Raw genomic sequence first — 13618 nt, 5'->3', positions numbered from 1 at the left:
TTGGTTTTGTCCTGAGGTTCATCTTTCCCACCTCTATGGAAGCAGCGACAACATGGTCCTGTTCATTCTGAGAACAGCAGCACCTACTGAATCAGAGGGAGTTAACTAGTTATGGGATGCTGACCGCCCCAGAAGTGACCTGACAAAAAATATGCCAACAAGACTCCTATGCAACTGAACTTCTTCAGGAATTCCCACAAGAATAATAAAAGCTTCCTGAAATGTATCCTATGAATACTTGTATGGGAGTATGTTATACTGAAAACATGGAGGGCAACTCTTAGTACATGTTGTGCTTGTGAGAGGAGTCATCATATGTAAGAATATTTAAATGATAATGGATAAGACAAGTCATTTGCCTTCCTAGTACAAAAACCTGTAAGTAGGCAAAATTGATACCAACTTTCCTGCCAATGCTGAAACCCATCCACCTTAAATACAGTACAGATGTCCCTGTGTTTTGATTGGTTTCTGTAGAAAATGTAATAGTTTGCAAATTCTTTGTACTGGGAGCAGAAGGGACTTAAGGTTTTTGGTTTTTGCTTTTAAAATCAAACGCAGAAAAAATGATGCTGACAGATTTTTGAATCCCAGAAGCATCCAACAATATACAGACCATTTCAGAAATGTGTGACTTGCATGTGTGCCCTTGTTGGATGTTCCATCCAATTTCGGCATGAATTTATTTTATTTTCAGGATGCACAAAATAGCCATTTCAATGGGTATTTAAATACTATTTTGGGACATACTTTCTGTGGGAAATATGCCTTTGTAGACATATTTTATTCCCACATATGTATTTATCCTGAATTGCACTTTTAAACATATGTGCTAATTTATTTTTGAGCCAGGAAATGAATCACAGCATTTGGAGAAGTAAAGAATGCAATGAACATCGATATTCTGCACCATGCAGTAGTGCAGGAGGCATGCATTAGGCCAGTTTATCTCAGAACTCACAACTATCAGATTCCTCAAGCCTTCCTAGGATGGATACAGTCTTCTAAGTGAGTGGGAGACTTCTGAGAGCAGAAAGTATGAGAAATGGATAACTGAAGGGCCTCATAGGGACATGTTGTTGTTGTTGCTGCTGCTGTTTTATGACTTCAAGTCATTTTCATCTTCTGGCACCCCTAAAGTCAATCTATTACAGGGTTTCCTTAATGTGATTTCTTCAGAGGGTGATTGCCACTGCCTTCCTCTTAGGCTGAGAGAGCATGGCTTGTTCAAGGTCACCCAGTGGGTTTTCATAGCTAAGTGAGGATTTGAACTCTGATCTGGAATCCTACTCTGACATTTAAACCAATACACTATGATGGCTCCTCAACAGGGTCATATCAATTAGAAAAGAGATTGTTCTGTATGGCTATGCTAGATTAGAATTTGTTCAACTGTGACATAGGACCTGGCAAATCTGTTCATGGATGCTGTAGTGTTAAACTTCTCGATTAGAAGGTAGCCCCACTCAGAGGGCATTATAGTAATCCAAATAAGATGTAATCAAGGCAAATATTCCTGTAGCCAGAAACATCTTCAGGAATGGGCACAGCTGGCACATCTCTTATCTGAAATATGTGTATGAGAGAGTTTGTTTGTTCATATGCATTTGTACATATGTGTTTTACCCCTCTCCAACTGCCACTAGGTACAATCCTACGGGCTAAAAGGATTCTGTACCTGTAGTGTATAATAATAATAATAATAATAATAATAATAATAATAATAATAATATAGTGGATGATGATGATGATGTAGTGTTACCCCCACAATGATGCACAGGCTTGGATAGCCTCCACACTAGTAGCAGTCTAACTTTAGTAAGATGGGGAAATTTGTCTTGGCTTTGTAAGATGGGGAGTAATGTCAAGATCAAAGCACCAACTATCTTCGAATCATAGAGTTGGAAGAGACCACAAGGGCATCCAGTCCTGTCATGCAGGAACTCACAATCAAAGCATCCCCAAGAGATGTTGTTTAAAGCCTTCAAAAGATGGAGACTCCACCACACTCCAGTGGAGAGTGTTCCACTGTTGATCAGCTCTTACTGTCAGGAAGTTCTTCCTAATGTTGTGGTTGAATCTCTTTTCCTGTAGCTTGCATCCATTGTTCCATGTTCTAGCCTCTGGAGTAGCAGAAAACAAGTTTACCCCATCCTCAAATGTGACACCTTTTCATTCTTAAACAGGGCTATTATATAACCTCTCAGCCATCTCTTCTCCAGGCTAAACATACCCAACTCACTAGGTCTGTCCTCATAAGGCATGGTTTTCAGACTCATAACCATTTTAAGGGCCCTCCTCTGGACATGCTCTAACTTGTCAACATCCTTTTTGAATTGTGGTGCCCAGAACTGGACACAGTAATCCAGGTGGGGTCTGACCAAACCAGAATCAAGTGGCACTATTAATTCCCTTTATCTAGACACTACACCTCTATTGATGCAGCCTAAAATCACATTTGGGTTTTTTAGCTACCGCATCTAACTGTTCACTTATGGTCAATTTGTGGTCTATTAGGACTCCTAGATTTCTTTCACATGTCATTTTGCTAGGCCAGGTGTCCCCCATCCTATATCTTATATCTTGGTACTGACTGAGGCAGACTCCAGACATAATAATCTATATTAGGGAAGAATATGCAAACACAACAAAAATATATATGAGATAGACTCACTCCAACACCCAGCTTACAGAGCTAACTGAAATAGAAAGGTGAAAGGGAAAGAGTTCATAGTTGGACTGAGGGGTAATATCTACATATCCAGATGAATGGTCTGCAGAAACATGAGAAATGTTTGGAACTGGTAGGCATCAGCTTAGTACTGTAAGTGTTCTGTTTTAGGCCAGATATACATGTGAGTTCAACTTGCTCTCTCTCCCTCTCCCTCTTTCCACTCCCCAAACATACACACACACATACAGGATGGGAATAATTAAAAAGAAAGAAAAGAAACCTCACAGCCTTGGCAGGTATACATAGATAGAAGATTTAGATATGAAGAAAAATATGTTAGCACAACAATGTGAGGTGGACAGCGTAGCATTTTGGTGGGACGGAGGCAAAAGAAAAATTAGCGTGTCAAAGTGTGAACAGGTCACATCACTTTGCTGAATCGCTGTTATCGAGAGGTTGAAAAAAAGGAACAGCTCAGAGGTTTCTGTGGATCAGCTGTGCAGGGACTGTTGAGTTTTTCTTATTGTATTTCACATTGCTCTGGGACTTAACTGCTTTGCTTTTACATAGTGCAACTGACATTATCAAGGCACACTGTGCATTTTACAGTGGAAATGCAATTTTCTATTTCCGCTTGGATCCTGGGAATGCTGGCATTTTCCAGGCTGTCAGACAAATGAGTGCTCAGTAGGACATTTAGGCCTGTCTTTCTATCTAATCTATCTAATCTATCTCATTTCTAAAGTGCCCATCACCTTGGCATCTAGGTGTAACCTTCCTGTCCAACTCTCTTTAGCTTGGATAATTTAGCTGAGTCCTAAGAGAGTTTAAATGCCTCCTGATCAGGTTGAAACCATTTTTTCAAAGAATGGATTCAAAACCAATGGCTGTAATGGTCTTGCTCCTCCAGTTGTCTCTATTGTTCCCATGCACATTTCTATTTTATGTGTTCATGATTTATTCCATGAATTTAGGTCATCAAAAGACCTTATGTATGTTACGTTTGACGAAAGACACTTAAACATCTAGGCCAGTATCCTATTAGGGCAATACATTCCTTGCTACACAACAGGTTGATCAAAGGTACATCGAGACCTTCTAGTAAAATCAAGTCACTGCCCTATTCTTTTTATTACTGCTGGCATGAGCTGCTGGCACTGAGAAACCACTACCACTGCCGTTACCACCACCAACACCACCTCCCCCTCCTCACGATACTTCATAGACAGCTCAGGCGATGTTTGCTCCCCTTTCCAAAGGTTTATTCACCAAAAATGTGAGTGAAGAAGTTGTGACAGAAACAGCAGGAGCAGCAAGAGAAAGCAGAGGAAGGTTTCACAATGGGCAGCTCTCATCGGTTTGTGAAAAAGCATGACAGTACAAAATTGTTTTTACCTGCTAAAGGAAGCAGAGCAAGGATAGGACCATTCTAGCCTCTCTACAAAGGAAGCTCCAAAGCCTGGGAGCAGTCACCAAGAAGGCCCTTTCCCTTGTTCCAACCAAATGATCCTGAGAAGGTGGTGGGGCAGAGAGAGGGTCTTCTACAGATGATCCTAAAACCCTAATGGACTCATATAGGGGGATACATTCCTTCAAATAACCTGGACATAAATCATATAGAGCTTTATAGGTAAAAACTATCACTTGTTATGTTATTGGATTTGCTATATGACCAAGATGATTATCCCTGAATGTTTACAATGAAAAATAGTTATTTACTTCACAGGATACATAAAATGTATATAAAGCTGTTGATAAAATACAGTTAAACACTACATAGAGTTAAAATCCTTTAACACAGCATCAATGAAAGACAAAGGATAAAAATCAGCAGAAGACACCATTAAAAGCTCTCTCAGTCAATTACTAAAAAGCAATGCCTAAAAAGTAAGACTTTTTACTTGCAGATAGAATGAGAACAAGGAAGGAGTCAGCCTGGCTTCCTGGGGAGAGAGTTTCAATGCCTGACAGCAGTGGCTGAGAAAGATCTTCCCCATGTTCCCACCAAACAAATCTGAGGTGGCGGCAGAAAGACCTTTGGATTTTAGAATCATAGAGTTGGAAGTGACCACAAGGTCCATCAAGTCCTATCTCTTGCCACACAGAAAGACACAGTCAAAGCACTCCTAATGGATGGTCATCCAGCCTATGTTCCCCCCCACCACCTTTTATTTGTTTATTGATAATAAAATATGACATATAGATTACACATTAAACAATTCCATTTTCAACATTTTACCCCTTCACACTTATATTTCAACAAATTATATCTCTTAGCTATCTAGAATTATCCAGATTCCCATTGGAAAAAAATAAATCAAAACTATTCCATTTAGACATGCTGCCTATGTTTAAAGACCTCTAAAGAAGGAGACTTTACCACACTCCAATGGAATTTGTTCCAGTGTTGAATAGCTGTTACTGTCAAGAAATTCCTCCTAATATTGAGCTACTGTCTCTTTTCCTGTAGCTTATATCCATTGTTCTGGGTCCTATTCTCTGGAACAGCAGAAAACAAGCTTGCTCCATCCTCAATATGACACCCCTTCAAACCGTCTAATTAAAATATTGTATGTACAGTGCTGTGTAAATTTACAGCGCTATATAAATAAAGCATAATAATAATAATAATAATAATAATAATAATAATAATAATAATAATAAATACTTATACAGGGCTATCATATCACCTCTTAACCTTTTTCCAGGCTGAACATACCAAGCTCCCTAACCCTCTCCTCATAGGGCATGGTCTCCACACCCTGCACCATTCTGATCACCCTCCTCTGGACACACTCCAGCTTGTGAACATCCTTTTTGAATTGTGGTGACCAGAATGGGACACAGTATTCCAGGTGAGGTCTGACCAAAGCAGAATAGAATGGCACTATTACTTGCTTTGATAGACACTATACTTCTATTTATGCAGCCTAGAATTGCATTGGCCTTTTTAGCTGCCACATCACACTGTTGACTCATGTTCGACTTGAGGTCTACTAGAATTCTTGTAACCCCTTCACATGTATTCTCCTTAGGCCAGTTACACCCCCCCCCCCTATATCTATGTATTTCTTTTTCTTTTCTTTTCTCTTCTTCTTCTTTTTCTTCTTCTTCTTCTTCTTCTTCTTCTTTTTGGTTTTTTTTTTTGTTTGTTTTTTGTTTGTTTGTTTTGTTTTTGCCTAAGTGCAATATCTTAGGGCCAGGGCAGGTTGATATAGGAAGATATATCCTTCAAATAGCCTAGATGTGAGTTGTATAAAATCTAATAATGTTCCTGTCATGCAGGAGATGTGAGATGAGATTTTGTAGGCATCTATTGTTCTCTTTTCCACCTGTCCCCTGCTCCAGCTCCCTCCCTCAAATTTAATAAAATATTTTTTTAAATATACAATCTAAAACCTTCAATCCTCCCCCTCCCCAAAAATACAATAAACCAATGTTTTAAAACATACCTAAAAACAATACAATAACCAATAGATTGTGACTGTGGTGAAGTCAGAGTTGGCAGTTAGATTTTACTTCTGGTAGCCGGGGAATTAATCAGGAAAGGCCTGCCGGAAGAGATCCGTCTTTATAGCTTTTTAAAAGCTGTTTAGGGTGGTAATATGATGGATCTCATCTAGCAGGCCATTCCAAAATCTGGGCACAATAGCTGAGAAGGTCACTTGGGAGGTCATGGATGACCTTATTTTATAAGACTGTAACCAATTCCTCCCTGAGGATCTAAGTGTGCGAGGAGGATTATAGGTTGGGCTCAAGCCATTTAGGGCTTTAAAGGTAATAATCAACACCTTGTACTGGCCCTGGAAACTGATGGGCAGCCAGTGGAGTGATCTTAAGATCGGTGTTATATGGTCTCTTCTGGATGTACCAGAGACCAGTCTGGCTGCCATGTTCTAAACTAATTGAAGTTTCCGGACCAAGCACGAGGGTAGCCCCATGTAGAATGCATTGCAGAAATCAAGATGTGAGGTTACCAGTGCATGTACTACAGTCTCAATGTCCCTGACTTCCAGGAAAGGGCACAGCTGACCTATCAGCCACAGCTGATAATAGGCACTCCTGACTGTTGCATTCACCTGATTTGTCCTCCTAAAGAGCAGCTCTGATGGAACTTCATGGGTTTTGAGTGTGCATTTCAAAGTTCTTAGTGCCACCAGCCTGAATACCTCACGTCCCAATCCAGCAATCTAACCACTACACCATGCTGGCTCTCAGAGTCTGTTCTGTCAGCCTATATATTTGATGGAGTCATACCTTTGGGTCCATTCATAAGGATTTACATTTTTTTTGTACCAAAGAATCTGTATTTTTCTTTGCACTAAAAAATCCTAATTCTCACAGACAAAGCAAATGTGTTAAGCTTACCTGCTTTCTTTTTCCTATGTCAATCTGGTAATTGTACCTAAAATACATAACTGATTATTCTGCCTGAGAACTACTATTGTGAGTGAGAACTATTATTGTGTGAAATGGTTGAAGTCTTTAGTTTAGAGAGGGGAATTTCTAATATTGAACAAATTGGCATACTATTAGAACTCATTATAATTCTAATTGACAGACAATTTCTTACTCACAGAAATCTGCTGTTCGAGATCAAGAACTGGAAGTGAGGTTCACAATTGCCCAGAAGGTTTCGCACTTGTCCCATTCAGTGGGAAGACTATGCATGCAGGCACACACATCCTCACAGGCACTCTCTCTCTCTTACACATACACAAACACACTAGCACATAGCAGATATAGGCAATGTGCTGGAGCCTACAAATCACATTGTTGTTCCTGTGTGCCCCCAAGTCATTTCTGACTTATGGCAACCCTAAGGTGAATGTATTATTTTCTAGGGCTGAGAGTGTATGACTTGCCCAAGATCATCCAGTGGATTTCCATGGCTGAGAGGGGAATCAAACCTTGTCTCCAGACTCAGTATCCAATGCTCAAATCACTATACCACTCTGGATCTACAAACTACATACAGCCCCTGGGCCCCACATGGGCCCCACAAGCCTTCCTAAGTTTGGGGCAAAAACTGAATTTGCTGATACTGGAATCCTCCTCTTTTAGTATGTGGGAGCCTCTCCTCCCTCAACTAAGGGAAAGGAAAATATTAATTGGGAATTTCCAATAGTGACCATGGAAAGGGGATAGAGGTTGTGGTTTGACACATTTAGAGGGCACCAGATTGGATAAAATGTTTTAAGCATTCTGTCTTGTTCACTGAAGATTAAAATGAGAAACCCATTCCTTCATATCAGTGTGTGGTGTCTTAAAATATTTACTTAAATATAATGTCTAGCACAATTCTGTGCATGCTAACAATTCAGTAAAACCCATTATAGGTTTTTAGCCTGAGATTGTTGTATTTTTAGATTTCATAGATTCATAAAATCATAGAGTTGGACGAGACCACAAGGGCCATCCAGTTCAACTCCCTGCCATTCATGATTATGCTTTCTTGATCCTGGCATTTTACACCATTGCCAATCTTTGTTGGGTTTTTGTGGGTTTTTTTACATTTGTTCTGTTGCCAAAATTTCTTTAAGTATGGAACAAATCATGCCACTCTTTTAAAGAACTCTTTGTGCACTTCTTTTTTTCTTACAAGGAGCAAAATAAAGTGACCTTATTAATCGTCCTTATATGAGGCACCTTTATGATCCATTTTGGTGCCACTCCGTCCAAACATTCTTCTGAGATGTTTAAACTGGGCGTGTGAAAAGTGTGAGTCTCATTGCAATTTCTAGCAAGAGAGATTGGCTATGCTTTGGAGTTTATTTGATATTGTCTCTGATTTCTACACCATTTCTTTGGAATATTGCCTTTCAGCATTTGAGAGAAGACACATGTCATATTTTAAGAGTGGCAGAGATAATTTGATAGTATCTCCACTCTTCTGTAAACAAATCTCCTTTATTTTTGCTCCTGGATGGATAAATATTGTTGGAGTACTTGAGCTTAAATGGGCAAAAGCCATCACTTGAGGGTACATTTCCTAGCACATGGAGAGGGGACAAAATGTGGCCCTGGAGGATCACACACTACATGACCCCTTTTCTGGGGTGAAAAAAGGAAATCAAGATCAGGAAATATGATGATTAAAGATATAGTACATAGACTTACCTTAAAGTTTACCTGTTGTATAGGTTTTAGAAGTGATAGATTTTTTAAAAGCAATCATCTATTTTCCATATTTTGTAGAAAGAAAGGGAGTGTAGTGGGGGAAATGAGGAGAAATATTTATTTTTCCCCTCTGAATTTTTTTTCTTTTTGTGGGCCTTCACAGTTCTAGTCCTCCTACTAATTCTCAGCATGTGTTCCCAAAGAATATTCCCAAAGGAAAGTGGTCTTTAACAATAAAACACAAACAAGCAAACATTTCAATGCAGCAAGCCAGGGTTATCTCACCTGAAAGCAACCCAACTGAGTTCTAATGCACATCAGTGAACAACACACCGCACAACAATGGGTTAAAATGGTCTCCAGTCTCCCTATTTCTCCCAGAAGAGCCCAGCTTGCTTCATGTGCTAGTTTGTAGACCCAAGGGACTCCTCATAACAATAATTGGCAGGCAGTAGCAAGCCTGTTTACATTCATGCCTGGTGTGTGTGTGTGCGTGTGTGTAAAATAACAACAATCTGTGATTACATCTGTATTTCTGTACTCAGACATTCTGACTCTGAATACTTAGCCTGGTGATGACACTGAGCCTGTAGCTGATGAATGAATCACACATAGGATGTCATTTTCCTTATCTGAGAGGCTGGACTAGCCACAAGGGGCAGACCAGTGGGAAGAGGTCACCAAAAGTGCTGCAAATGTCACTTTTCCAGCTGCAGATACATTTGATTGTGACTGTACAGGTGCATCCGGCTGCTCCCCCACCTCACCCCCAGCCACCCATGTAGTTCTTGAGCACAGGTTGAAAATGTCTTTGTAAATGTATCCCACAATGATAAGTTCATTGCAAGCCAAAGATTTCAGACGTGACAGTGATCTCTAATCCCCTCTGAATTGGCAGCTTGGGGATTTCAAACCTGCAGCTTCTGAATACAACAAGAGGGATTGATTTGCACAAGAAGAAAAAATAATAATACACCAGCTGTTATTTTAATCCTTTAATGTCCAAGAGAGAGTTGAATGACTCTTTGTTTGATTTAATTTCATCTCCTGCAAGTTTGTCAAGGGCCCAAAAAAGAGATATCATGCCATTTCAATTCACAATGTGTCTGAGTCCCCCCATCCTCCACACCAATTATTTTGTAATTATTTGCAAGATTGGCTCTGTTAGGGGTAACAGTTGTAGCTGCTGGTCCCAAGATATAAGTGGTGTAGTGCAGGAGCAACAGTTTCATTTGCTTTCGTCACACTCAAAAATTGTCCCATCAAAGAGCTGAGTGTGTGTTTTAAATGATTCACTTGATTATCCCAGAACTGAACGTCAAACTGGATGCATTTAGCAGCCAATTCTGATTAGTTTTTTAAAAAGCCTGACGGCGCAACAATGTTTTTGCCTGCTGGTAGTGGGAGAGCAAAGAAGAGACCACCCTGGCCTCTCTAGGGAAGGAATTACAAAGTCTGGGAGCAGCCATCGAGAAGGCCTTTTCCCTTGGTCCCATCAAATGAGTCTGAGAGAGTGGTGAGTTATAAAAAAGTACCTCTCCAGACAATCTTATAGCTCTAATGGGTTTATAAAAGGAGATATGGTCATTCAGATAACTTGGATCTAATCTGTACGTCTTTGAATTGTGCCCAGAAATGGACCAGCTGTCAATGATGCTATTCCAACAAGGGAGATGGGTGCTCCCTGGTTGCACCTTTTTGGGTGGACTGAAATTTCTGAGCACTTTTCAAAAACCCACAGGAAGTGCATAACAGTAATATAAGGCATGTACCATCATGGCCAGATCCAGCTTCTCCAGGAATGGATGCAATTGGCACACTAGCTCTACCTGTGCAAAAGCACTCCTGGCCACAGCTGAAACCTGGACATCCAGGCTCAGAACTAAATCCAGGAGTACCTGCATTTCCAGTGCACCCCCATCCAACCGAGACTGAATTTCTATTTGCAGATCTCTGTCTTTCAACTGACCAGGAGTACCTCTGTCTGGTCTGGATTAGGCTTCCATTTGTTTGTCCTCATCCAATCCATTACAGCTGCCAGGTACAGGTTTAGCACAGGAACAGCTTTCTTGGAATTAGGTTAAGTGTTAAAACTGGTATCATAAATACAGTAAATTGGTGATGCTTGACCCAAAGCTCTGGACAATCTCTCCCAGCAGTTTCATGTAGATGTTAAATATCATAAGGGACAAGACTGAACCCTGTGGGACCCTATAGGCCAATGACCATGGAACCAAGCAGGAATCTCAGAGAAGGGAATGAGGTTGCCATTGTGTTCATTTTGCAGAACTTTCCTTTCACATTTTTTTTCTAAACATGATCAGAGCCTTCTGGTGCTTGCCATTTAGCCATCAGACATACTGGCCAAATCTCCAGTTTTATCTCATGGTGGGGATTCCAAAATAGATGTGGCATGTTCTATGTTGGAATTACAGGACTTAATTCTACATATTTAAAATTCACAAATATTGTGTTTGTCTTTCCTGTTTTGAATAAACTCATCAAAAAGGAAATAAAATTTTACATTTTGAAATTTACTTACAAATTCAAAATCCAGGTGAAATAGCATTTCTTAAAAGTTTCCTTATAACATATTTCAGTTTTCTAATGTCATCCCATGAGCTGTTAGCTGTCCAAAATTGCCAAATAATACCACTTATTGTCATTTATTATATGCTGTCACTGCATGTTCATTGTCAAAAACTCTGTTATAAAATGCATGGCATGTCTCTGATCACTTATAAAAGCCTGTCTGCATACTAGGTTTCAGTTAGTAACAAGTATTAATGCCATTGCATGTCAACACTAAGATTTCTTATCAACAATTTAAATTAATAAGCACCAGTGTATCCTAACCATCCAATAAATTGCATGCCTAATACAGATATCAACTATGTCAATATTATTCTGTATTTTATTGCATGTTATTTCTTGTGCACATTCAGCTGTTGTGGCATAGAAGTTCCTAAAGGCTGAAGACAACATAGCTATTTGATCTTAACATGTCTTAACTATATATTCTGTATATAGTATTGCACCCAAAGTTGCATGGGGCAGACTGTCAATAACCAGGTGTACACATGTAGTAAAAGAAGACTCTGTCATCCAAATTTTTATCTGAAGAGTTGGGAAGCTTAGGAAACAATGTGGATGTGGACCTAGAAAATGCAAAAGAAAATCAGTGAAAACTGTCTACTCCTACATCTCATGGGCTTTGGCCAAACTGACTAGAGATGATGGGAGTGGAGATGTCGAAGACATCTGACAACCACCAGTTTGGGGAAGGTGGCTCTAGTTAATGGAGCCAAAGTTGCTACTGCATCTGACTAACTTTCGAAAATCTGGAGAGCCCCATCATTCATTCTATGATTTTATGATTATATGGTGCAAAAGATTCAAATTCATCGGATTCAGACTCAGACCATATAGAAAAGCATTCTGCCCATCTTTATACTGAATCAAAGTACTGGTTACAGGCTTAGAGTCAGCCTGCCTCTATCCTATTCTACAAGTAGTAATCAAACCAAAAAAATAATGTCCACAAACTCTAATATAATAAACACTGCATAGCTTGTTCATGAGAGCAATTTTTTAACAGCATAAATGGCCTCCTCAGATAATTTTGTCAAATTGATAGGACCTAGTCCCAGGAAAGTGTATATATGTTGTTGTTAACTGCCATCAAATTGATAAATAGAGCAGCAGAGTTAACCTGTCACTGTGTCCCAAAGTAACTCTGCTTTGTGATCTTCACATGCTTCCCACCATTACTATAGCTTCTGTCCAGACTATCTCAATGATTATATCTCTCAATATCAACCTGCCTGAGCTTTAAGATCCCATGGGAACTTTTTCTGTTGATCGCACCACGACATTTATAGCCACATTTGATAAGGACATGAGAGAGAGCATTCTTGGTGGTTTCTCTTAGCCTGTGGATTCCCCTGCTATGGGAAGATTGGCTGATTCATTCTCTATCCACATTCCACTGACAAGTAAAGACCTTTCTGTTTCCTCAGGCCTTTGGGTTTTAATTGTCTGATATAGATAGACTCTTATTTGGGATGTGATGCATTTCTATTTGTGCTTGTATCATCATTATTACAATCAGCCCTCCGTATCCACAGGTTCAACCATCCATGGTTTGAAAATATTTCTCTCCCCTCCCCCCCCCCAAAAAAAATCCAAAAAGCAAACACTGACTTTGCCATTTTATATATGGGACACCATTTTACTACACCATTGTATATAATGGGACTTGAGCATGCACAGGGATCCTGGAACCAAAGCACAGTGGCTATCAAGGGCTCACTGTATAGATTATCTGCCTTTTAGAAACTCTTTAAAATTAATAGCCGAGAACCTGAATTGTTGACATTGATGGAGTTCCTTTGTTATAGCTAACTGTCCCAATCTGCACCTCCTCCCTCCCCCCACAAAAAAACCACCATAAAAGCCAGGGAGCCTCACTAACTGAAGGAGTTTCGAGGTGGTGAATGATGTGTCCAGCCCCTTCCTTTCCAGCAAGGAATGGTGCAAAAAGTAAATGCTCCATGCCTCACTGGTGGTAGGGGACTGGACACACTGTTTGGGAGGGCATTCATGGTCATTGCAACTGTAAATGTCAATTGCAATATTTATGATGATTTACGATATCATAAATACAGAACAAAATGCCAGCCAATCTTTTTGATGTGATTGTTTAAATCTCTCCCCCCTGAGTCCTATTCTCCCAGTATGAGATACAAGACAAGAGATAGATAGATAGATAGATAGATAGATAGATAGATAGATAGATAGATAGATAGATAGATAGATAGATAG

The 13618-nt window shown here is 39.8% G+C and overlaps 1 protein-coding gene across 2 annotated transcripts in view; it reads left to right on the top strand.

Moving 5' to 3' along the window:
• TSHZ2 (teashirt zinc finger homeobox 2) overlaps positions 1-13618 on the top strand; it is a 342078-nt gene that overhangs the window by 28222 nt on the left and 300238 nt on the right. Inside the window, exon 2 of one of the 2 annotated variants that reach the window (XR_006103756.1) lies at positions 17-226. The exons of the other annotated variant lie outside the window; for it this stretch is intronic. The gene's annotated coding sequence lies outside the window, so the exon portion shown is untranslated. Of the gene's footprint in view, positions 1-16; positions 227-13618 lie in introns of those variants that run through there. 2 annotated transcript variants of the gene reach the window in all.

This window comes from Sceloporus undulatus, chromosome 4 (assembly GCF_019175285.1).
Source record: "Sceloporus undulatus isolate JIND9_A2432 ecotype Alabama chromosome 4, SceUnd_v1.1, whole genome shotgun sequence".
Classification (NCBI taxonomy): domain Eukaryota; kingdom Metazoa; phylum Chordata; class Lepidosauria; order Squamata; family Phrynosomatidae; genus Sceloporus; species Sceloporus undulatus.
The sequence above is the reverse complement of the archived record's forward strand: the minus strand, read 5'-3'. Positions and strand labels throughout refer to the sequence as shown.